The sequence below is a fragment of the Pseudoliparis swirei genome, chromosome 23 (genome assembly GCF_029220125.1).
Source record: "Pseudoliparis swirei isolate HS2019 ecotype Mariana Trench chromosome 23, NWPU_hadal_v1, whole genome shotgun sequence".
Taxonomy (NCBI): domain Eukaryota; kingdom Metazoa; phylum Chordata; class Actinopteri; order Perciformes; family Liparidae; genus Pseudoliparis; species Pseudoliparis swirei.
Window position 1 is genome coordinate 7490118 of NC_079410.1, and position 11308 is coordinate 7501425.

Genomic DNA, 11308 nt, shown 5'->3' on the forward strand with positions numbered 1-11308 from the left:
GCTTTTTTTTCCACGGTGGCCATGACGCAGTATGATTCATGGCAGGCCACCTTTTCTGAAAAAAAAGTTCACGCGAGCCTCGATTCATCCTCGATTCTTTTCAACACACACAGCAGGCGTCTTCATCCCTCCTGCCTCACACTCACCTCCTCACCTGAGCCCTGTTCGCTTACCTACTTGTCTACTCTCAATCTATTCAGGTTCTCCTTTCTCCTCTTAATCCTCACCTCATCTCCTCAAGATTATTATTATTTATCTATTTATGGATGCTGAAACCTTCTCCGTGACCAATTACCCATTCTTTACATGAATTCTGAGTTGATTCTTCTTTCTTTTCACTTCTCTCTCTCTCTCTGACTCCTAAGTCTGTGGCACAGAGTGGAGACACTTCTCTCTCTGCTGCCTCCCACAAAGATAAATGCATCACACATAATGAATCTACGCTCTCTGTCTGTGTGTGTGTCTGTGTGTGTCCTGTATGCTGTTGCCTTTCTCTAATAATAGGTTTCTAAAAAGCTGACACTTAATGGAGCGCACCTGCACCTGTCATGACCACACAGCTGAAGATGAAATATGAGTCCGATTGAGAGACCATACAATATAAACTGTGCTACAGCGGGTCAGTCACGTGCAGATACATATTGTAGTTGTATGATGGTGTATAGGAGTTTAACAATAAAGATTTACATTCATGAAGAAATCTACGAAGGCTCAGAAATGAGACACTGATCATCTGTTTGTGTCTCCAATATGATGTTCGCCCCCCCTCCTTCATCTCTACCTGCCCTCAGCTACTTTATCACGTGAATGAAAACCAGGACGTAAAGTTCTACATTTGTTAAAGACCGTCAACACACTTTATTGTAATTGTATTCTTGTCCATTATGTAGATTATTAGGCGGGGTTTGAAAATTGGATTTGTTTCACTCGTCTTATGTGTTTGCTGCGTTCCCCAGGTCGGGCGGCAGACGCTCAATATTTCGTTTGCACTTGACAACATGAATGAGTGAAATGGAAACTTGCTCGAGGTGTCTGTGTGTGTCTGTTTCCGTGGGATTGGATGTGTATGATGCTGCTGAGGAACACCACTGCTGTCCACTTACATTATATATATATATATTTATATGTACAAATATAAATATATATATATACTGTATGTGTGTGTGTGTGTGTGTGTGTATTTATATTGTTCCCAACTTGTTTCTACCTCCAAAGAAAACACAAATAATTGCAGGTTTAAAGTTAGACATACAAGAAGTGAGATAATAACTTTGCTTCCACTGTGTAATACATTTTTTTATATACGTCTACAGATACAGCCAGTTGGTTGGTTATGTGAAGGATTAATTCTTGGCTGGATGCGCTCACTTTTGGTTTTTAATATGATAACCAGTGAGCTTTCGGGGATACGTGTTCTTCCATTTCCAGTCTTTATGGGAGCTGGAAGAAGCCAACCATCAGAGCGTTCCAATGTCCAATCAAATATGCCATAAAATAGCCGGATGTCCACCTACATCGGGTTGCATTTTGCAGTGTGCAAGCCAGGATGCCTTCCTGGATATTCTGACCCACAGTCCTCTTCCTCACGGATAAATGAACACGAGGGTCAAAGTTCAAGGTACAAAGTTATGAGGAAGAAGTATGTCCCGAATGAATGCATACTGCATGCAACAGTATTTACTTTGTAAGGACAATTGCACTATGCACTAGAGGAAAAAGGCATTTTATTTGAAGTGTAGTTTTCAAAATGATAACATTATTCCTATACGTTTTTCATAAGAGTAAAATTTGTCTGGAAAATAGGCGAGGGTGCCTTTTTGAGTGAATATATTCTGTGGTGATTCCACTCAAGTCCCAGTTGTCCTGCAGTCAGAGGAGAGTCATGAGTCCTGGGAAATCCTTTTTCATATGGCTTCAGCTTCATATTGAATATGAGATATTTTCATCTTCCTGCTGACAGAGTTATGGCCTCCAAGCAATGTCTCGTTCTGCTGGATGTTCCATCCTCTTTGATGAGACAAGGACCCATTTCACATTGGACACATCTGCATGTATTTCCTCAGTAATGCATGTCCTGAGTGCCAGTGTAGAGCACAATGAGAAGTCAAGAGGCTACTCCACAGTCATTCTCTCTCTCTGAGTCATGGATCCCTTCTGCCAGCTGGCAGCTCCGGCAGCAGAAACCCAGACTGCGTCTGTCACAGCTGCCTCGATGTCGGCCTCCGCGCAATGGCAGAAACCACTCCATTACTGAATCTATAGAGCGGAGTGTGTCGCACACTCGGGGTATGAGAACTAATCCTCCACAGTCCTGTGTGGCAGCTTCATGACATAAGAGGGGGGTTGGCTCAGCTTTCAGGTAGATCTGAGAGGCTTTCGTGAGCACATATACCTTCGGTCCGGGGGATAGAGAGAGAGATCCTCGTACGCCCTGTGACCCAGCTGTCTGAGTGGACTCTCAAGCTGTAATGGGAGCGATATCAATGGTGGGATGCTTGGGAGAAAAGTGGAAAAAGATGAAGAAACAATTGATTGAAAAGTAGAATCAAGATTCAACGCAGCTGGATGAAAGTCTCAGGGCTGGTTTTTATAAAAGTCTGAAAATAGATGGCAGAAAAAGGAAAAAATCACCGTGTCTATATGACCTCTTTTATCTTCTCTGCATCTCTGGGCAACTTCAAAGTGGTCTTCTTCCACAAACACCAGAGGAAGGATACACAGTAAAAGGCAAAAGGTCTCAAATGAGAATCACAGGGAAAGATGTTGATCCTGAATCAACTCGTTCGGACTTTGGTGCAGAAGTGTTTGGAGAGATCAAAGGTATCATGCAGCTTTACAGCCAACTTGCTGCATGTTCTCATGAGTTATTCAGTGAACTATGGACTGAAGCAGGAGGTGTAGAAGCTAAGAAACTGCTTTACCAGCATAAAACTCTAAGCTAGAAAGCTAGAAGCTTGAAGCTAGAAAGGTGAAGTAACAGTGTGTGAATGTTTCTAGAGGGTCACATTGGTCCAAAATACCATTGGGCAATGAAAAGCTTTAACCTCCGACATCGGAGCCAAAGACGTGAATGAGTGACATTTACAGTGGGTACGGAAAGTATTCAGACCCCTTTAAATTTTTCACTCTTGCAGCCATTTGCTAAAATAAGAATAAATCATTTTATTTCTCATTAAGCACCCCATCTTACTTCTGCACATATTTTTCAGTTTTTCTTTTTTAATAAATTTGCAAAAATGTCTACATTTCTGTTTTTTTCTGTTAAGATGGGGTGCTGAGCGTACACTAATGAGAAATAAAATGAACTTTTTTGATTTTAGCAAATGGCTGCAATGAAACAAAGAGTGAACAATTTAAAGGGGTCTGAATACTTTCCGTACCACTGTAGATCTCATTCAACATACCTTTCATCTATGGGGTCAGATCAGTCTCATTCATTGCAAATGCACAAATAAATACATATAAATACACAAACAAATAGACAAATCCACATAGAAATGCATGAAAATATTTGTGTTTTTTCTTGTACATTAATATAAATCGTAATTTAATGATGTGTGCATTTGCATTGGAATGTATTTGTCAATCCTTCTGCATGCATTTGTGAATCTTCGTGTTTTCCTTTGTGAGTCTCTCTGTGTGCATTTGCAACTATTGAGACTGATCTGACCCCATATTCATCGGCCTTTCTGGAAACATGACGGGCGATCCTGGACAACATAGTCACTGGCATCAGGAGAATCTATTCAGTTTACTAATAAACTACAAGTAAAGCTTGAGTGACTCAAGTGTCCTCATTGAAGGTTTCAGCTCTCATTAAACTCGAACAATGAATGTTCTAGTTGAATGAGAGTGGTACCGAGGGTGCGTGGCCCTGTAGAACTCTGCGTTTGTCTGCAGCATTTGTGAAATTGGAAATGTGTAATCTGAAGTTTGTTTTTTGCGAGATCACAGAGGACTTCCCTTCAGCAGCCAACGGCCTCGTGCCAAAAGAACACATCCTGTATGGTCAATGATTAAGCTGTTTAGCCGTGATTCAAGATGTTCTATCTCCCCGAAATGCTTCTGATGAGTACCTCAGCTCACCGTGAGCTCGGTTAATCAATTCTCTTGACTTCCTGTTTGTTGCTGTGGATTAAACCATGACTCAGTTCAGGGTTTTTTGAAATGCTGAGAGATGCTTTGTTGGCGGGTAAGACAACGTATCTCTCCAAATTAATCAGTCGCAACATAAATGGCTCGCAGGGAACTTTGGGTCTTCCTCATTGTTTCTCTTGACAGTGACTTTATTTTCCATCAGCAATTATTTAAGCGAGACATCATTGTCTCGCTTGTGGTCTCTGCATGCTGCAATCCAAGTATATCAGCTATTTTGAGAAACAGAACCAATGGAGCTATAGGCGATCACTTAAGCCACATGCACACGCTAATGGTTTCCTGAGGTGTTGGATCTTTGTAACGACACTAAAATGAAGTGAGTATAAGTGTGTAATAATAACAGGCTGTGCGACTACAGCGTTGTGCTTGGATGACATCAGGGTGAACAAATAAATCAGAGTGCCATTTTTCTCTCACATCTCCGCGCTATAACCTCCCACTCCCGGCCTTCATTTATCTAAATTGAGCTGCCTGGCTTACTAATCATATGTTATCGCCTCTGTCATGTGACACAGATTTACCTCTGGCAACATAGTGTGGCCTCTCAACAAAACAAAAAATTCCTTTCTTCACGCCGCAGGATTTGTTTGGCTCTCCTGTTTTGAACATCATCTGTGAAGCGCGACGTAAGCGGAGATAGTCAGCAGCCGAAAGCAGAACACCACATTGTATCTTCTCCCACTCACTCTGATGTCTGTTCACACGGAAGAATACATGTTGATACAGAATATATCTGGGTGTCTTATGCAATACTATGCATGCTGATATCGTTACTGAAAATGACAGGGTATGAAAAAGAGAATAAAGCCTTTAGAGAGGCAATGCCTTCCAGTTGCTGCACAGTTAATACTGAACTAGTTAATCTCAGTTAATCACCACATTCTTTCCCTCTGGAGATGTAATGAGAACCATTTAGTGAGACAGGAATAGTTTGACATTTGGGATATTTGCTGCAGCCAAAATAAATACGAAGTAAAAAGCTTTTACTTACGTGAAGTCGACCATTTCATAAATGGGCACAGGGACTTTCTGGAGTCTCTGCTGGTTGCCTGGCAACATATATTGAGGTCAAGACACAATAGGAAGTTACAATAAGAAGCCAAGAAATCGTCTGCCACAAGAAAGCATGGAAATGAGTGAGCTTTAGAGGTGCCGGGAGGCAGATTTAGTTACTTTTAGACGGCGCCAGGCTAGCTGTTTCCCCCTGTTTCCAGTCGTTATGCTAAGCTATGCTAACTGTCTCCTGGCTGTGACTTCACACTAAACCAACAGAAATGAGAAAGGAATTATTGTTCTTGTCTAAATCCCTGCAAGATAGTGAATAACCATGTTTTTAAAAAGAAGTAAGACTCTTAATATTGTTCTAGGTCAATGCTAATTGGCTTTTTATATAAATAAATGCCTCTGTAATGTGATTAATAAAACATTCAGGCTGTTAACAAGAATTCATGCATGGCTTAAATTATTCATATCATGTGATACTAACCAGTGACCATGAACACCTGAGTCTACATGATATTTTCTGATTTACCAAGTTCGAAACTCTCCATATAATAAATGTGTACGCTAAATAATGGGGTGCTTAATTGGGATGAAGCAATAGGGCGAAAACAAGATGACTGATATTGGATAATGATCCCGCCTCTAAATCTCCTGAATGGGTTCTTCTTTCCACACCTTCAAACGCGCCAACGTCTTCCTCTTTTGAATATGAAAGGGCACTGGAAGCATACATCATGATGATTGATTCTGAGCAGATTGAAGGAAAGTCATGTGTCACGTTGGGCTCAGAGTCCAGAGCATTGCAATCTGTCTTTCTATGAGAAGACCAACACATATAGATCGACTAATTAAGTAGCGATTCAGAGATCATTATTACAGCTGCATGAGAGCTGCAGCTGCCACGAGATAACCAACCTCAGCTGCCTGTAGCCATTAGCATTGCTCTGCTAGCCACGTGCCCAGCGTTGCCAGATCAGCGTTGCCAGATCAGCGTTGCCAGATCAGCGTTGCCAGATCAGCGTTGCCAGATCAGCGTTGCCAGATCAGCTCGACGGTTCCCAGCCCAATCACAACTTAAAACCCATCCAATTCAATAACAAGCATCAAACTAAAATCATTATCTTGCCAGGAACCTGTGTAAAACCTAAAAAACAATGCATGAGAAAACATGAGCATGAAAAGCACGGATAAAACGTTAAATAAATAGGCTATAGCAACCCCACAGTGTCAACGATGAGGACGACTGGTAAGTCGGTCCTCCATTATCCGGCAAACCCTTTTTTTTAAAACTATTAAATGGAAGCTGGCTCAGTGATATTGTTTTCACACTTTTTTTTAAAACCCCCGTCAAAATCAAAAGCAGCACAAATGTGATGCACCTGTCCAACTCTATTCCTCCCAGCTTAATTAAATGTATACCCAACCTGGTTACACTGCTTTGTGTGTGGACAATCCTTGACCGTTTCGGCACGCCAAACATGTAACAGGTTCTGTGGGGGAGTAAATACTTCCCGGGCTGACATGCCTGTTGAGCCGGACGCGAATGTGGCGTCTGCTGTCGTCGTTTGTCGTCAGTGTTGCATGTTTGGGTTCGCTGGTTGCCTCTCGTTTCACTGGGTCTGGGTCTGTTCCCTCCGTGTCCTTTTTAATGCAATGTTGTAATATATTGCTCTCAGACGTAATTATTCTAGCTTGCTCCCGGGCAATAATATGATTTTCTGTCTCACACTGACTTTAGAAGGCTAATTTGAAGCGTTCCTGCTCTGCTTGAGGTTTCTTCGACCGAGTTTGCTCTTCAAGAATCTCCTCCTCCTCTTAGATGAGAGGAATGTGGTTTCATAAATCACACTCCTCAATCCTCATGTTTCAAATGTAATCTAAACATTGTTATTTTAACACATTCTGAACTTCTTTCTTCTGTTCTTGTGTAGAATAACAATTAAGTATGACCATAATATCTGTGTATTAATGAATTTACAGCAAGTCTTAATCAGGACAAAACAATAATATTTGTGTATCCTCCAAGCCCAGAAATTCACCTCTTGTTGGTAAGTTTTTCCTCAGCAGCCCGCTTTAAGATTAGATTCACAAGTGTGCAGAACACGCGGGGTTAGTGTGTGTGGGTGGGAGAGACTGGGCAATGAAATTACTTTGTTGTTCATATTTCACTAGTTGAAATAAATAGTTACATGATGTCTTTTAACTGCAATCAGATACTCTAGGAAAGAAAACATCCTTGAGTTTCAGACAGCATAAAAAAAAACCTTCCTTTAAAACCGAGCAGCCATTCAAACATGCAGCATACACACAATTATTTTATTATTAATAATAAGTGGTTTAATTAGACCTCCAGTACTTGCTGGCAACCAGAATAAGAGCATTTAGTAATAAACAGATCGTACAATAGAGACATAGTACTATTAATCTGATACCATCATGGTTGATGTTTTTATTCCCACCTGAAAGATGAGAGGTACATAGAGTATCTTTGTGTTTTCATTTTCGCAGTTTGCATTCAATGTCCTGTGGATTTCTTTTCATTTTCCCAATTATTGGTAATTGACTGAGGACCTCAAGTGGACGGCCGATGAACATCACGTTCCACCGGGAGAGAAATGTGAAATTGTTAACCTGCATGTGTTGACATTGCTGCTGCTATCGGCCTTCCCACTCAAACAACAGACACATCCCTCTCCGGGTGTGTCAGCAATAAGATTCCCACGCTCGCCCCTTATAGTTTGACCTGAACACTGTCGCTCTAAGTGTGTCGGTGTCTCATCTAACCAGCTGGAAAATCTTCAGATCAACTGTTTATTTCAGCAGATGGAAGTATTTTCATTGGGGAATCCATCCATCTTTGTTTTGAGGATAAGTCATTATTTTAGGAGGAGATATTCCATTCTAATAATGATAACAGAGCAAAAAGACCACCGCAACATGAAAACAAGAAGAAAATAAGTTCTCGGTTTCATTGAAAGCTGATCAGGGCTGAAGTCCCGGAGGCGAAAAATGAAAAAACGCTTTTGAAAAAAAGTTCAACTGATTATGTTTCAACGGTTTTTTTATGACTTTCAGCTAACTTTCTCCACTTTGCAAAATGGGGGTGACAACTTATTTGTCATTATAAATTTACTCAAGATCAGTAACACAACAATTTTAATGGTCTCTCGCTCTCTCTCTCTCTCTGCTGGTCGACTGCAGTTAATTAATTGCTTTCCCTGCTGGGTAATGTAAAAGTATAAGTAGGCTACTTCCCTTGCTTGGGATCTGTCCTAGAATCAGTATTCTGCACAAAATAAATGGACAAACACACACAGAAACACTTCATTTCTTCAGGGTATTTGAACGTTGGGTAGGAATCAGTCAGAGGTTACTTTAATTAATTTTTAAATGATTTAATTCACAGCGCTAAATAGCTTCTGGATCAATTATTTCTGAAAATTATTTAAATTCCTCAAAGCTGGACTATTTATCGCTGATGTTTCGGTCGATCTTTTTCTGAGTTGATCTGCATATTAATTCAAATTGACTTCTTCTCCGAGGTGCATTCTCTGGGGGAACAGAGGAGGGGAAACAACAATGATTTCCGAAGCGGATTGAAACAGTAATCATGGAGCTCACGGCCACGAGTAGCGAAGCTGACGTCTCTACCTCTCATATTACTCATTAAGAGCATCAGTTACATTCAAAGAGGAAACAAAGAACTGCAATATTTAAGTCAGACATGTTTATTACTTTAAAAAATGTTGGCGTCGAGACGCCCCGCCGATATGATTATAAGAGATAATAATGATTGATGATGAAACACATCCCCTCGAGGCAGCTTGGAGGTGGAAGCTGAAAGAGCAGGGAGCAGCATAGAGGCTCAGAGAGCGTGGACTGAGGCTGTGTTGGATATCTCAGTCGTAGTGCAGCTTGATTTGTATAAATATTTCTGCATATCTGCTCAATAATGACCACTGAGTGGAGGTCTCATCTGTGGTTGCTTGCATGTGAAATATTATTTAACTCATCCTTCTTTCTGTACACTGTGGCAACCCGGGGGACTTGGAGGGAAGATTCTGAATAAAACCAGGAGACTCGGTCGTAGTTAACATAAAGCATCGTTTAATAAAACGAGTAGGGGAAAGGTGGGATGGGTGTACAAATTTCAGCAAAGGATTCCTCCCGGTCGGAGTCTTTGGCCTTCGGTCCCACGCCGTTGTGAGACACTTCCTTCTTCCTGTGTGGGCAGAGCAGAGGAGTTAGGTGGTGTTCTCTGTTACCTCTCCTCTCCTCTCCTCTCCTCTCCTGAGGGTCCACCGATCCTTGTCGTCTCCTGTGCAGTCAGCTCTCTCCTGAGGCTTTCCAGTGCAGGGAATATGTCCTCCCTCTAATCACCTGAAGGGCTGCAGGTGTGACCACTTCCACGTGCCCATTGGCTGCAGCACCTGCACTGGGAAGTACTCGCCCTTGATCAACTCCCCCAACCTAAGCTTAGGTTTCCGCCCTCGGTGCTCGGCTTTACCCCGTGGTTTGCCACAACACATCTTTTTTTTTATCATTACTGCATCTGAACATCGAATTAGGATTGTTTATGCATTGGATTACCAACACATGCATGAAAAGTATGCAACGGGTTGCATAATCTCCAGGAAAGTTATCGAAAGAGGTTGAAGTTCAATAGCTCCTGAGGTGTGTTTAGTTGTTGTGAAGTCTGGAGAGAAATACAAGAAATATGCTCGAGTTATTATTAGAGTTAATTAAACAGGAGTGCTAAGAGGATTCTACATAAGGGTGCTGAGCTCAGAGAGCTGTTGAGCCACGCTGTGAGGAGCCGGACAGTAAACCTCAGTGTTCACATTTTTACTTTGTTGGACTATATTTACCACAAACTACTTAGAATAGGTGAATGGGATGTGGCAGGATGTCAATTTTAAAGTAATAGCTGAATATTTCTTACGGCCCTTGATTATAATTAGTGTCTCAAATGTAAATTACTTTTATACGGTGAAGACAACCAAAATCAGCCATAAAGAGCAAGAAGTTTCGAGGCCTGCAGGAAGGATCTGTTGTGTCGCAGTCTGTTATATACTCAGTTTTAGTAACACAACTAACTTTTGTTTCCAACAGCATAAAAAGTCGACGGTTGCTAAGAGCCGCTTGTTTCATGGTAACATTATTCTTTGGGCCTGCGGCTGATTAGGAATAAGAGCTCATCTGAACTCCACTTCCTCCTCTCAGGGGGTCCCCTGCTGGACTCCAGTACCTTTTGTCGACTGCCAGATCCAGAAGCTTTTAATCCCACCCCCTACATGCTGCTTCAGGAGTCTCAATGTGGGACCGCAGCTGCATCTCCCGGGAACAGATGATATGAGGCAGCAAAGAGACAGCGACTGTCAAAACAGTCTTACAAGTAGGCTTTGTATTTGTGCCTCTAATGTACAACTTGTTCATCATGATTTGTAAATAAATAAAACATTTGCTCGTCAGAATGTCACTCAAACATCTCAATTTGCACGTTTAATCATGTTCAAAATCCTAAAATAGACTTGCAAATCCTTGATTTATCATTTTAAAATGAAATTGTAGCCTATTTGTGAATCTGAACCAACTTGTCGATCATTTGGACCAAGACAAAACAATCTTCCTGAATAAAACGTCAGCTGTTAGTTTCAATGAGGCCTATCTGTAGTCGAGTCTGTGCAGGAGACAGAACTGCGTTATCAGCATCTAATATTTTCAGGATGATTCGTGATAAAACTAAACAATCGCAACATAATAATACCACTGCCCTCTATAACAGAGAATTCAGAAGGCATAATCAGGCCTAGAAATGAATATAATTTGTTTTTAAACATTTACTTTGTGACAAATAAACAGCAAAGAGCCAGTTATTTTATCGACACCTACTTTTACTTGTAAAACATATGTCAGGTGCAGAGCCAACTGGCCGAGCAGCTGTTTGAAGCTGTTGTGTAAATTAATTTGGTTTTGGCTCACCCTAATTTACATTCCCTGAGTCTAAAATCAGTCATCTATGTCATTAAAGTCTTAATTTCCACCATACATGTATGAAGACTCTATGAACGGCAGTATAAAGTGCTGCTTTTAGTTTAAAATGACGACAAGCATAAGCAATCATTTATCGGCTATTGTACAAAATTAT